This window comes from Dipodomys merriami, unplaced genomic scaffold (genome assembly GCF_024711535.1).
Source record: "Dipodomys merriami isolate MVZ:Mamm:240054 unplaced genomic scaffold, mDipMer1.0.p SCAF_2, whole genome shotgun sequence".
In the NCBI taxonomy this organism is placed as follows: Eukaryota; Metazoa; Chordata; class Mammalia; order Rodentia; family Heteromyidae; genus Dipodomys; species Dipodomys merriami.
Window position 1 is genome coordinate 32,682,766 of NW_027203381.1, and position 15,780 is coordinate 32,698,545.

A 15,780-nucleotide genomic window follows, 5' to 3' on the forward strand; every position below is an offset into this window, starting at 1 on the left:
ATAAAAGAGGCAATGTTATTCTTTTTACAGAGGCATAGAATTCCATTGTGTGTGTATTAGATTTATTTATATATAAATATATATATCACATTTTCTTGATCCATTCATCCACTGAGGGACATCTGGGTTAGTTCCGTATCTTAGCCATGGTAAATAATAAACATGGTTGTGCTGGTAGCTTTGGTATGACCTTGTTTGTGATCATTTGAGTAAATGCCCAAAAGTGGGATTGCTGGGTCATAAGTGAGCTCTATGTGGAGTCTTTTGAGGAACCTGCATACTGCTTTCCAGAGTGGTTGAACAAGTTTACACTCCCACCAACAATGCAGTAGGATTCCCTTTTGGCCACCACATCTCCTCCAGCATCTGTTATTATTAGAGTTTGTGATTATAGCCATTCTAGCTGGGGTGAGGTGGAATCTCAGCGTTGTCTTGATTTTCATTTCTTTTATGACTAGAGAGGTTGAGCATTTCTTCATGTGTCTATTGGCCAGTCTTATTTCCTCTTCAGAGAAGTTTCTCTTTAAGTCTTTAGTCCACTTATTTATTGGGCAGTTGTTACTTTGAGGATTTGCTGTTTTGAGTTCCAGGTATTTTAGATATGAGACCCTTGTCTGTTGTATGGCTAATGAAGATCTTCTCCCAGTCCGTGGGCTTTCTGTTGATCTTGCTAGCTATGTCCTTTGCCTTGCAGAAGCTCTGCAGTTTCATGCAATCCCATTTGTCCAACCTTTCTTTGATTTGTTGTGCTTCTAGGTCTTTATTAAGAAAATTTGGGGGGGGGGCTGGGAAGGTGGCTCGGTGGTAGAGCGCTTGCCTTGCATGCATGAGGCCCTGGGTTCTATTCCTCAGCACCACATAAGCAAAAAGAAAAAAGCCAGAAGTGGTGCTGTGGCTCAAGTGGTAGAGTGCTAGCCTTGAGCTGAAGAGCTGAGGGACAGCGCCCAGGCACAGAGTTCAGGTCCCATGACTGGACGCCCCCAAAAAGAAAAGAAAAGAAAAGAAAAATTTGGTCTGTGCCAAGGAGTGCTAGAGTTTCTCCTATTCCTTCCTGTAATGTTTTCATGTTATCTGCTTTTACTTTGAAGTCTCTGATCCATTTGGAGTTGATTATGGTGCAGGATGATATATACTGATCTAGTTTTAGTTTTCTACAGGATTTTAACCAATTTTGCCAGCACCATTTACTGAAGAGTCTGCCTTTCTTCCATTCTATTTCTTTAGCTCTCTTGTCATATTAGGTGGCTATAGGTATGGGTTCATTTCTGGGTCTTCAGTCCTATTCCATTGGTCCTCAGATCTGTTCTTGTGCCAGTACCAAGCTGTTTTGATTACTATAGCTTTGTAGTAGAGTTTGAAATTTGGAATTGATATTCCTCCAGTGCAAAGCACAATTCTTGCTGAATTAATTTATATTCTTTGATCTCAGCCTGGCACAACTGCAACACACATGACCTTTTTCTGAAATGTTTACCTAAAGAGAGAGATGTTTAGAGAAAACTCCACCTCTATTCTCTCTCTCATGAGTCATCTTAGGCTTCAGTTTTGATGCATTAGACAAAAGGCCAGTTTCATGGAAATCTGCACCTAATTCTCTCCTTGAGCAATATGGCGATTTAAGATTAATCATCCAATCTCCAATCTGAAATCAGGGTTGACAGATTCGCAGGAAACCTCTTTATTTCCTTAGACTTTGAAGTGGTGAAATTTATTTTAAATTGGGTGGGTCAGCCCTCACTTATATGAAATGCTTTGGCTTATGATATTTTTACTTCCAGTTAGAAGTTTGACTATATAGAAGCTTTTCAATGTATTCAATTAGTCTTCTAATGTTTTCCTTTTTTGGAACTTAATGTATTTCTAGGAAGTTATTCACATCTTCAGTGTCTTCAAATTTATTATCACATATTTTCATGGAGCACTTTTCCTAAAAATTTTAAGGAGGGTTTTATAGAATAAATGTAAAACCCAGTAACTTTTCCTTAGTAATGAGAATGTAGAAAAGAGAACTAGAAAAATAATCTATTCAATGATCTCAGTTAAAACATACTCATGTATTTGGAAATAATTTCCTTATGAATTCACAGACTAGTATTAACAAGAAGCATAGTTAAAGAAAACAGAGAGATACTCTGTTCTTTTTGTTGTTGTTGTTGGTTGTGGGGCATGAACTCTGAGCCTAAGTGCTGTTCCTCAGCCCCTCAGCTTTTCAGCCCAAGGCTAGTGCTCCACCACTTGAACCACAGTGCTACTTCCGACTTTTTCTGTTTATGTGGTGCTGAGGAATTGAACCCAGAGCCTCAGGCATGTGAGGCAAGCACTCTACCACGGAGCCACCTTCCCAGCTCAGATACTATGTTCTTAATGAAAATAATTGCTATTATGAAATAGCAGTCTCTTGAAAATGGATACTTGCATTTTTTAGACTTGACTGGTCATCTATATAGGTGGTAGAGAAAAAGAGGGTTAAAATATGGAAGTCTACATGGACTTTCTATATGTTTTATTTTGCTATATGTTTCATTAGCTTCAGTTCTTACAGGTATCTATGTCAAGTTAACTCTATGAATTAATATTTCCCCTTAAAACTCTATGTATACTAAAAAATAAAAATATATTGGTTAGTCATGTGCATCCTAGTTTTCCTTGGAAAGGGTAAGCTTTGAAGAAAAAATAAGAATAAGCTGGGCACTGGTGGCTCATGTCTGGAATCCTAGCTACTCAGGATGCTGAGATCTGAGGATTGTGGTTGAAAGTGAACTCTGTCACGAAAGTCCATGACACTCCAATTAACCACCAAGACAAGTCAGAAGTGGAGATGTGGCTTAAGTGACAGAGTGCTAGCCTTAAACAGAAAAGCTCAGGGTCAGTGCCCAGGCCCTGTGTGCAAGCCCCAGTACACACAAAGAAAAATGAAAAAAAAAAAGTGAAAAAAAGACTCTGCTACTGAATACTTGAAAGCATTTAGTAAAAAAAATGAACTTGAGTTCAAACATGAAAAAGTACATAATTATTGTTTTGGGACTTTGTCTATAAATAAAAATAGCACCTACCATGAGCTGTTGAATTCCTCTGAAGCACGTATTTTGTTCTAAGCAAGAAGAATGCAGTCTGAAGACACCTGAACTAGCTGTCCCATCCCGCTGAAGGTGTTGGCAAGAGGCTGATGGTGTGCATTGTTTCCTGGTATGATTGGTAGGTGTGAACTTGGATTGAGAGAAACAGGAACAAAACTAAGAGTGAACATTATTTTTGCTAATGGTTTCAAATAAAAGACCTGGTGGCATTTTTATTGTGAAAGATAATAAGAGAATTGTTCTTCTGGCAGTGGGTGTTAATAAGAAAGAAACAAGGGGATTCAGTAGTGATTTCTGGGGGTCTGCATGAAAGCTTTCAAAAGATGATCTCGGAGCTTGGGGCAGTGGTATGACACGCATGCCTAGAGCACTAGTGCACCTCTTAGCATTACTCCTCCTCCTCCTCCTCCTCCTCCTCCTCCTCCTCCTCCTCCTCCTCCTCCTCCTCCTCCTCCTCCTCCACCCCCTCCTGTTCCACCCCCTCCTCCTCCTCCTCCCCCTCCTCCTCCTCCTTCTTCCTTCTTCTTCTTCTTCTTCTTCTTCTTCTTCTTCTTCTTCTTCTTCTTCTTCTTCTTCTTCTTCTTCTTCTTCTTCTTCTTCTTCTTCTTCTTCTTCTTCTTCTTCTTCTTCTTCTTCTTCTTCTTCTTCTTCTTCTTCTTCTTCTTCTTCTTCTTCTTCTTCTTCTTCTTCTTCTTTCTCCTCCTCCTCCTCCTCCTCCTCCTCCTCCTCCTCCTCCTCCTCCTCCTCCTCCTCCTCCTCCTCCTCCTCCTCCTTCTTTTCTTCTTCTTCCTCCTCTCTTCCTCCTCCTCCTCCTTCTTCCTTTTCTTTTCCAAATTAAAAAAGTTTAGGCAAAATTTGATGACAGCTGTACTGATGGAGAGCCTGGCTCAGGACTAGGAGGTCTATTTCAGCATGTGATAGCATCAAAATGGAAAGGGAAACTGGAGATTAAAAAATTTACAGCTATGGGGCTGGGGCTATGGGGCTCAGTGGTAGAGCGCTTGCCTTGCATGCCAGAGGCCCTGGGTTCGATTCCTCAGCACCACATAAGCAAAAAGCAAAAAGCTGGAAGTGGCGCTTTGGCTCAAGTGGTAAAGCGCTAGCCTTGAGCTGAAGAGCTGAGGGACAGTGCCCAGGCCCAGAGTTCAGGCCCCATGACTGGACCACCCAAAAAAAATTTACAGCTATAATCATTGCACATTGGTATATAAGCTGTCAGTCTTGTGGTGTAACATAGATTCTGTGTGTGTGTGTGTGTGTGTGTGTGTGTGTGTGCCAGTACTGGAGTACTGGGTTAGAACTCAGGGCCTGGGTGCTATTGCTTAGTTTTCTCGAGCAAGGCTGGTGCTCTACCACACCTCTACTTTTGGTTTATTTGCTGGTTAATTGAAGGTGAGATTTTCACAGACTTTCTGCATAGGCTGGGTTTTAACTATAATCCTCAGGTCTCAGCCTTCTGAGTAGCTAGACCTGGCTAGATGCATAAATGTGTGCCTAATCTTGGGATGGCTCCAGCGGGATCGATGTAAAGCTCTGTGTCTATAGAGTTTAATGGGGGTCATTATTTACAAGATAAAAAGCATGAAAAAAATCTCATTGTCCATTCATACAGTGAAATATCTTTTAAAATGTTTTTTTTAATAAATTTGAAAAGTTGTGTTTATTTTCATTTATTTGAAAATATTTTAAAATTAACTCATGAGTCTTTAACTCATATCGAGGTATTTCTTAATGAAAAGCAAGCAAGCCACAAGTGCTTACAGATAATAGAAGCAAAAAATTGTCACCAAATTCCAACCATCTAGAGATTACTTCTATCAATACCTTCAAGTATAAGTCTTCTCTTCAAAATAATTATACCTTCTTTGCTAGGAGGTGTTTAGGAGAATAAAATAATCTAAAACAATTCTTAAAGATGTTATTTAGCATACTTTAGCATATATGACATACTCAATAAATATAAGTTCCCTTTCCTCCTTGAAATTCCTCTCATTACTTTTCTATTCACATACATTTGTTTATAAAATAATACTGTTTTATTAAATGCTTGTTTCTATAAATGATTCCTACTCTTTCCAGGTTAATAAATATATGTTTTCTCCATTGCTTTGTACTTATTCAAATTTCAAATAAGCCGATGAAAGGATTTTTAACTAATTTGTGTAAATCATGGTCTGATTCATAACCACAGTTCTCCTTTAAATTTCTATTACTCTTCTAGGATCTTTGTATTGTTGTGATGATGATGATGATGATGATGATGATGATGATGATGATGATGATGATGATGATGATGATGATGATGGTACTTGAATTGAATACAGAGTGTCACGTGTGCCAGTTTATGTGGGAGCTAAGCTCCCAACCCTTTAGTATTATTTTTGTTTTAAAGACATCAGTTTGTTGCAATGATTGAATCAGTAGTTCTGCAAATGTCTCTCTTTTCAACTGGTCTTGTGGTTTTGTTTAAACCTACCTCCTTTTTCTTGATAGTATTTCTTTTATTTGTAAATATTTGTATTGTTATTATAAAGGTGATGTACAGAGGGGTTACAGTCAGGTAAAGAGTACGTTTCTTTTTGGATACCCCTTTTTGGATACCTCTTCAAGTTTTTCCCTCCCATCTCTATCCACAAGTTGTACAGTTCATTTGCAACACTTGGTACCATTTCAAATCCCTGTACTTTCTTTCTTATCTGTAAATATTTATCAGAGGCAAATAAAATATTTTTGTGGAGAACATCTTTTCATAAAAAATAGAGTAATAGTAGAAATGATAAATACTCGTCTGTTTACATCTTGGTGTTCTGTAGATCATGAGTAATTTGCCTCATCTGGAAGTGCTCAAAATGTTATTTTTATTGATTACTAAGGGTTTGTTGTTGACATTATGATGTCTTATTTTGGTTGAGTCTGGCCTTGACCCTGGGAACCATCTGCTATTGCTATTATATTATTATGAGTATCAATGTATTAAATAGTTCTCTCTCTAACAGCAAGGAGGAAAACATCAATTTTTAAAAATCATTTAATGAAGCTGGGCACCAGTGCCTGTAACTCAGGAGGCTGAGATCTGAGGATTACATTTCACAGCCAGCCCTGTTGGGAAAGTTCTTGAGACTCTTATCTCCAATTAACCACCTGAATATTGGAAGTGGCTCTGTGGCTCAAAGTGGTAGAGCACTAGCCTTGAGCAGAAGAGCTCAGGGACAGAGCTTAGACTCTGAGTTCAAGCTCCATGACTGACAAAAATCATTGAATAAAACTTTTCTGTTTTTTTTTTAATTGTAAATAAAAGAAGATAGAGGGGCTGGGAAGGTGGCTCAGTGGTAGAGCGCTTGCCTTACATGCATGAGGCCCTGGGTTCGATTCCTCAGCACCATATAAGCAAAAAGAAAAAAGCCGGAAGTGTTGCTGTGGCTCAAGTGGTAGAGCGCTAGCCTTGAGCTGAAGAGCTGAGGGACAGTGCCCAAGCCCAGAGTTCAGGCCCCAGGACCGGACCCAAAAAAAAAAAAAAAAAAAAGAAGATAGAGTAATAGCTGACCAATTTGTCCCTGTTTTTGGTCTTTCTTACTGTAAGTTATAACAGAAATGTTGACTTCAAAGAAGATTCTAGTGATCTGAAGTGATGGTCTATTTAATCTAGGACTTGCATCCCCAAATAATTAACCTATTGCTGTCCCCAGTTTCTAAAATAGTTAAGATATTAAACTAGCTTAATGACTCTTCAAGGTCAAGAGCCTAAACAGCTTATCTGTGTAGCTGTGTCTGACAGACTTAAGAGGTCATTCACTGTTGAAGTTCCAGATTCACTGAGAGGCACAGGACTAAAAGCTGTGTCAGCTCATTTCCACCCATCATCTTACTTTCTTCTCCACAAATTCATCATAAAGACAAGGAAAGTACATGATGAATTCCTGACTCTTTAGAGTGAACGTACTATATTCCATGCTTCAGTTTAAGGAATGTGTCCAGTCTCCTTTCCAGCCATTTCTGGCATGTACTTTGTGCTATTTATGGTCTGTGTCACACCAGACTGCACAGTGCTGGTGGCTGCTCCACTCCCATCCCCCCAAAGTACTTCTCCGCTCTTTGCTAGCTGCTCCCTCATACTAAACTCAGGATTCAACTCCAGAGCTTCATCTCTGATCTGCATGCTGGGCTGGGCTTCTCCTGTGTTTGGATGTCCAGAGCACAGGTGTGAAGCCTTTTGGAAGATTATATTGAAATATCTGCTTAAGAGTTTAAGTCTCTCCAATTAGTCTCTCCAATTAGTACTCAAGGGTAGGCCCCTGTAGTGTTGTTCCTCCTTGTACCCACAGTGCCTCTTCTGCTTGTGGCAGATACCTAATAAATACTTGAGCTGCAGGGAACTCAGTAGATTGAAAGTCTAAGATAAATTTGGGCTGGGACTCTTGCCTTTGAGAGGACATCAAGGACAGATGTACTGGCTCTGAGACCAGGGTAGAAGATAGCAGGCGACAGTGGAGATTGAAGCATGTTTCATTGGCAGAGAATTTATCTGCCGTGTTAGCATTTGGAATCCCAAGTACATGGGGAAATACAGTCAGATAAAAGATCAAGGTGCCAATGGCTCTTGCTTATAATACTAGCTACTCAGAAGGCTGAGATCTGAGGATCCCAGTTCGAAGCCAGCTTGGGCCGGAAAGTCTGTGAAACTCTTATCTTGAAATAACTACCAGAAAACGACCAGAAATAATCACCAGAAAGTGGTCCCATGGCTCAAAGTGGTGGAACACTAGAAGTGGTAGCTTGAGCAAAAGATCTCAGGGACAATACCTAGGCCCTGAGTTCAAGCCCAACAACCAAAACAAAACAAAACAAAAACAAAAACTTAGTGTTTGTGATCACTTGGGATATTTATTAAAATGACAATTCTTGAGCTTCATCCTAGATTCTGAGGTATATCAGTGAGAACTATATATTTGTAGAAAACTGAGTCTGCTTTAGTATTGTTTTGTTTGTGATCATTCGGGTAAATGCTCAAAAGTGGGATTGCTGGGTCATAGGCAAGCTCTATGTGGAGTCTTTTGAGGAACCTCCATACTGCTTTCCAAAGTGGCTGAACAAGTTTACACTCCTACCAACAATGCAGTAGGGTTCCCTTCTGGCCACATCCCCTCCAGCATCTGTTGTTATTACAGTTCTTGATTATAGCCATTCTAACTGGGGTGAGGTGGTATCTCAATGTTATTTTGATTTGCATTTCTTTTATGGCTAGAAAGGTTGAGCATTTCTTCATGTGTCTATTGGCCATTCTTATTTCTTCTTCAGAGAAGTTTCTCTTTAAGTCTTTAGTCCACTTATTTACTGGGCAGTTGTTTCTTTGAGGATTTGTTGTTGGGGGATTTAATTTTTTGAGTTCCAGGTATATTTTAGATATGAGACCCTTGTCCGTTGTATGGCTACCGAAGAGCTTCTCCAATCAATGAGCTTTCTATTGATCTTGCTAGCTATGTCCTTTGCCTTGCAGAAGCTCTGCAGTTTCATACAATCCCATTTGTCCAACCTTTCTTTGATTTGTTGTGTTTCTGGGTCTTTATTAAGAAAATTCTGGCTTGTGCCAAGGAGACATAGGGTTTCTCCTATTCTATGTTTATTGCAGCATTATTTACCATAGCTAAGATATGGAACCAACCCAGATGCCCCTCAGTATATGAATGGATCAAGAAAATGTGGTATATATACACAATGGAATTCTATGCTTCCATCAGAAAGAATGGCATTGCCCCATTTGTTAAGAAATGGAAAGACTTGGAAAAAATTACATTAAGTGAAGTAAGCCAGGCCCAAAGAAACATAGGTCCCATGGTTTCCCTCATTTGCAATAACTAGCATATATCTGAGGCATGCAGAAAAGTTAAGATGATGTTAAGTGAAATGAACCCCAAGATACAGACACAAGTGGATTTTCTTTCTTGCTATTGTTTCTAACATATTTATAAGTTACCACGATTTTTTTGTTGCTTTGTATGTTCCTCCCCCATGGTATTACCCCTGTTTTCACTGTATTTGATGTTGGTATAATTTGGGGAGAGGAAGGGAAAAAACATTGTTTAACTAGGGATACAGGTTGACCCATTGCAGCAATGAGATGTGTACAAGATGCTATGTGGAAAAAACAAACTTTACAATTTAGGCGGGGGGCGGGGAGTTTAGTTGCGGAGATGTGAGGGAAGGGATGGTAGGGGAAAAACAAAGGAGGAAGCAACAATGTTTGATAGGAAATGTACTCATTACCTTGCTCATGTAACTGTAACCCCTCTGTACAGTATTTTCACAATAAAAAAACATTAAAAAACATGAGTCTGTATTTTTCCATATGCTCATAAAACCTAGATGTATACAGTAGAAATCCCCAGTAATTGCTATATAGATTTATCCTCAGTGAATGATTTTTCAGATCTGAATAGTGTGAATTGAGAAAGAAGTTGAAAACTCCTATTTTTAAGAATATACTGGGACAATAACCATGCATCATTTGAACTGCATTATCATATTTGTATAAACTAGGTACCACAAATATGTAAATAAACATTGAATTTAGAGCAATCAAAAAAAAAAGTCAAGTGTTTGAAGGCTGAAGACTAGGTTGAAAAAAGCCAACACAAAAATCCCCAAAGAGGGAACAATCAATCAGCAATCAGAATAGGCAGCTATTTAATCCACTCCACTTTCCTAGAACAAGGACTTTACCTGAGCTCCACCTAGGGCACTTCCCTTGAGGTTGGAGAAGATTGGGCAGGTGTGGCTGTCTTGGGAACAGACAGGTGAGCACAGGCCCCTAGGCCTCAGGGCCTATTCCCATCCTTCTTCCTGTTCTGCTTTCTGCCTCCTCCCTCTGTGCTCTCTCCCTGTCTGTATTCCTTCCCGCTGCTTTATTTTCCTTGTCACTACTCATCCATTCCTCTCTGTTTTTCCTCTCCATTACTTCCCCACTTTGTCTTTTCTCTCTTCCTCATTACCTCTGGGCAGAATGTGAATCTAGTTAATATTCATTTATCAATCAGAGGAAAATTTGTTTTCTATTTTCATTGGGAAAAGTAATTACCCCCACGTAACTTTTTTCACCCTTGAAAGAACAACTGATTAAAATTCTGGCGAGTCATTTAGAAGTCATTAGAACACACCATGGGAGAACCTAGAGCCAAGCAAGTTACCTTGGAGAGGGAATGGTGTGGGGCAGGGGATACTGTGAGCTGTTGGAATTTAGATCCTCTCTGTCAGTGAATTATGAAGGACAATACAGGGGAAATGGTAGGAGGAAAACAAAATCCCAAGGGATTCTTGAGGGCTTTTCAGAAAAGTTATCCTTCAGGGGGGCAGCTTTTCCTTGACTTCCCAGAGGATTTATTCCCAAGTTTCTCAGTTGAGCACAACCATCCTGTGGATTTTGAACCTATGTACCAGCTGTTTACCTACAAAGAAATCCTTCAGAATGGATTTCTGCTAGAACAAAGATCCTGAAATGTCTCATCACTGTCCTTTTTGTAAATATTTAGTACCCAATAGAGATCACTTTGTTAAACAGAACTGGGTAATTTCATACTCAAGAGACCTTAGTATCCAAACAACTCACTGATTTGACAATCAAGGTCAGAGACAGAAAGGATTCCTTTGCCATTGTGTACCTCATTATAGAACCTGAACCAGAATTCCCATCTCCAGTTTTCAGGATACCATGAAAAAGTGCCACTACAAAATGCAGTCTCTACAAAAGGCAGTGTATTTCATCCTCCAAAAGTTGAGGATCAATGAATGCAAAGAGAGTCAAAATGTTAAGTTTCATATAAGTGACAGTGAATAAATATGCTGCACCACAACCCATTGCCTTTTCTTCATGTGGATAAACTGTCTCCATTAGTATTGATTACAGAAGACTCTGGTAGATGAGAATCATGAAATAATCATTTTCACAAGTTCATTCATACTTCAGGGGTGTGTGACTTCCTTATTTCTCTAATTCCAGGAAGAGATATTTGGATAAAGGATCCACCCAGGGCTTATCCTCATGTGCTTGAGTAATAGCTAATGCACTGAACCATCTCTCCTATGCATATGCGTAACATTTGCTCAGCTCCAAAAGCACTGCCCTAGGTCCCTTGGGGAAGCTAGCCTTCACCACCTGTTCCCAATGTTAGAAGATTTTTGTTGCTTTGAACTTACTCATACAATTCAGACATTTCATAGCCTGACAAAACAAGAAGAGTCCATATAGTGGTGTTTAGATTTATTTTAACTAAGACCTGTAGTCAACACACACACACACACAAAGAAATGAGACATGTTTTACATAAAACAAAAATTTTATAAGATAATCCTCACTCCTGCTTTGTGTAATATATATGGATTTTTTTTCTTTTATGTCTTATTGAATTCCATTGAAACATTAGCTTAGTTAGGCATATCAAATCGACTGTGTAACATTATGATAAAGACTGGTATTGGAAGGGATGGGAAGGGGAAACAAAGGAGGAGGCAACAATGCTTGGTAAGAAATGTACTCATTATCTTGCCTATGTAATTGTAACCCCTCTGTACGGTATTTTCACAATAAAAAAAAAAGACCGATTTAAGTCAACTCTGATTTTTTTAATGAATATTAAAGTAAATTGAACAGATCTTTGTGACTTATTTGAGAAGTGGACCCAGATATGAATAAAATTTTCAATCTGGTCATATAGGTAGAAACTGAAACATCTAATCTTCCAAACAGCAATAATTTCTATAACTTCTCTTTTAGAAATACAGGTGTTTCCATACCTCCCACAAATACAAGAAACACTTTTGTGACAATGTTAGAATTGGTTAAAAATGATAATTCAGTCCACAAATATTCAACACACATATTTATCAGATGTCCACTACACACTAGACATAGCCTGGACCTTGAGATATAAAGATAAATGAGATAGTGATACAATCTTGGGTCAGGATAGGTCTTCCAGATGGGGAAAGAAAAGAAATAGTCATGCACGTAATCTTAAGAATTACTAATCACTGCAAATTTCTCAACTTAATATAAATCCTTTCCTTATTTTGAGTAGATTTTCTAGCTGACAAAGTGAAGGTTGTTTTCTCTTTCAACATTTCACTGCAAATCAGTATGTCTTCTGTGGAGCTTAGTGGTTTCATCTTCAGATTTAATTTCTCATCTTTTTTCCTGTTAAGCTACATGCTTTTCTGTCTTAGCCAAGGGTTCTTGGCAAAACATGCAGTGTTTGCCAAAACATGTAGGGAACAGAACACACCCTTAGCATGAGAGAAAGGATTTCTCTTTTATTCTACAGAAACCACAGTTCCTAAGCCTCTGGAGAGTCTCTTGTCTCTTTTTCTCTTTTGGTCCTCCAGGGAAGGGAGGAGTGTGGAGGAAGGAATCTGGAAAATCTGGTTCTCTTCTCTCTTGACCACTGGATATGTTTTCCTAGCTAGCTAGTGGTGCAAAGAAGACTGCAAGAGGTCTGCTCAGTGGAGGGTAAGTTTCTTTCTCGTTCTGCTAGAGAATTTCTCCCTCTTCCACATTCTCAGCTTGTTTCCTCTCAGCAGAATACAAACTTTCATACCCTGCTATCACTAACTGTGAAGATGGAAGGGGAAAGTTCTAACTTTTGAAACTGTCCAGGTCCCATTGCCAGATTAGGATAAAGTATTTTCCGTTATTGTTCATCTGTTTCCCCAATTGGTTGTTTTTCTAAATGACACATTTTATGATGTTGGGATATGGTTCGTGTTAAAATTTCCTGTTCATTTAAAAAAATATATGACTTGGTCCACAGGTACTATTAGATTCAAGTGCACCTTCTTAGTTATTGCTGGAGAAGGATTCACACAGCACTGTTAAGCCTGCTGAACAAACAGGTAACGCCCACCAGAAACAGTTAATGAGTCTCATGAGCCTGAGATACTTGTTGGGAAGAGTTGGCACCTCAACTTGTAATTGTTATGAGAGGGGTCACTGCATCAGCCAACCATTACCTCATATGCTCAAACCGTCTGTATTTATTTTTGTTTAAGTGATGAAGCTCATCATACTATAGTTTTCAGTGTCACTTGCTAAAGTAACTTCTCTCCTGCCACTATCTCAGGACAGGTAAAATGGAGAATGCAAATTCCCCAGGTTAAAGGGGGCTGGAAATAGGGCAGAAATGGAAATTCTAGAAATAGAAAACAATAGCAAGCATGCTATTACATGAAATCCACCAGCTGTGAAAAATAGAGGTTATAATGTATTGTGTTTAGAAACATAAACATCCCCAACTTTTTGAGATGAAGACTGAGGATAAGATATAAGTGTGTACTACTTCAGGAGGAGATTTTGCCCTATTGCATCAAATCACTTTTCTGTCATTGTTGAGAATATGTTTTTCCTTCCAAAGCTCATATTTGAATCTAAGGACTTTTCTTGATGGATGTACAAACCTAGTTCTATCAGTTAGCCTGCTGATGGTACCTGAGAGGGGTCATGTGATATTGTGGTTTAGGTTTCCTCAAGCCTTTCTGGGGTGAGAGACCTTCTACAAGATTCAAAACCTTCTTAGAAGATTATATTCCACAACTTTTCTAGGGCTACACTACTCCTAGATAGGGGATATGCATTTCCATAGAATGTAGAGCCTAATTTTAAGAGTCAGGAAAATGACTTCTAATCAAAATCACCTGGGGACAGCCTTAGCCTTCATTCATGTCAGGGTTAGCCATTTACTCAATAGTGCTGGCATTTACTCCATAGTGCTGGCCATTTATTCCCTAGTGCTGGCATCCTCACAAACAAACATAAGCTTCATGATAGAATGGTTCATGTATTGAATTCATAGACAGAATATCAGAACTAAAAGGGAAAATGGAACTGTAGTGATTAAAAGAATTATAGCTGTATTATTGCACTTTGGTGCGTATTTTGCCCATCATGTAAAACATAGATTCCTTTTTCATTATTTTTATTCAAAAATTCTAAAAAGAAAAAAAGTGATTACCATTAATATAAGTCAGGCAAAGAATACATTTCCTTTTGGACAATATCAGCCCTTCCCTTTTTTCTTAAATATGTGCAGTCTCCAACTAGACAGCCCAGCTCCACTGAAAGCAATGTAAAGTCTGTCTCCAAATATATTAGTGTCATCATTATTTACAACATAAATCAAGAGGAGAAACCTTATTGTCTATTCATGGAATGAAATGCCTCTTAAAATACTTTTCCCAAGTCTACTAAATTGAAAAAGCCTTTGGAATATGGTCATCTCAACTTTAAAAAAATACAGTGTGTAAAGGTATATAGAAAGACTAAAGAACCTTCATAAATTTGGGTTTCATAGATACTGCATTACCTGTCAGATGAAGGGTAGAGCTACAGTAGCATTAGCTGAAGTAAACTACCTTAATATTGCTAGTATTTGTCTTTAGGCAAGGGGACATTATTTCTATTCACACTTTATGTTTTATGAGTTTTCTACAATAAACATACACTCATTTTATACTAGGAGAATAATCAATGTTGCCCTACTTAGCAAAAAATAAATAGGTTGAACTTTTAACCCTGAGATGTCTTCTGATTGCATTTCTGTTTTCTCCAAATATGAAAAGGATATATTCTTGACTGGGTCTTAGTTTCCCCTTTTCCCCTTTGTGCTGTTATTATATATAATTCTGTAGGGAGACTCCTACAGTATTAAGGATAGTTCCTAGGCTCTGTGTTTTTAGGTTACAGTGCCATCTTTGGGACATGACTGGCCTAACTGGATGATATCAATTGCTGATGATGTTAAATGCATACTTATAGTAGGATTTTGTGACATAGGTAGTGAATTATTCCAAATATTGATGAGTGGATGAAACTCAAATAATTTTTTCACAATTCATTTTTACTGGGATCATCATTATTAATAGCTTATCTGTCTCCTGACAGAACAAACTATGTAATTTCAGAGTCCCTGTTCTCTTTTGAATATTTCTTTTCCTTTTCATGCATTTCATTTTTATTGTTATTATAAAAGTGATATTCATAGGGGTTACAGTTACATAAGTCAGTTAAAGAGTACCTTTCTTTTTAAACAATGTTACTCCTTCCCTCATTCTCTCCCAGTTTTTCCTTCTTGTCCCTACCCACAAGTTATATAGTTCACTTTCAATATAGTGTTCAGTGTGTACCACTACTTTATTGGTTCACCTTTTATCCCTCCATTTCTGTGTCCCCACTTGCCCTCCCAAGGACAAATAAACAACATGACAAAAGGAAAAGAAAACCAAAACAGCAACAAAAAAACCCTCTTGTTTCCATTTCTTGGAGTTTATTTTGATAAATATTATTTTATATGGTCAGATGCACATAGTTATATTGTGCCATTGTGTTCCTCTCCTAAGAATATCCTCCTCTGATCTTACTGTGTGTGAATGATTAGACAATTTCTCTTTAATTTTCAGATTAAAATAGAAATTTCAAAGTACTTCTCAACAAACTCATGCTTCTGATTCCTTCTTGTCTATATCACCATATATTACCATTCTCTAGTCTTCTATTGCAGAAAACAGATCTTTTGTTGTGCCTTCCTTATTTATCTCCTTTCTTTGGGAAGGGAGACTAAGAGTGTTCTTTTTCATTTCTCCATCTGACTGTTTCCTGAGGTTATTTTCTTTTATGAGTTGAATTTAAAAATATCCTCCAATGTTCATGCATTCAAGGTTGGGG

General features: G+C 38.3%; 1 long non-coding RNA gene across 1 annotated transcript in view; it reads left to right on the forward strand.

Moving 5' to 3' along the window:
* Positions 1–12,516: 12,516 nt before the first annotated feature.
* Positions 12,517–15,780, forward strand: part of LOC138832061 (uncharacterized) — a 170,673-nt gene continuing 167,409 nt past the window's right edge. The window contains exons 1-2 of the long non-coding RNA XR_011373495.1: positions 12,517–12,573; positions 12,875–12,956. This is a non-coding gene — a long non-coding RNA (uncharacterized lncRNA). The remainder of the gene's footprint in view (positions 12,574–12,874; positions 12,957–15,780) is intronic.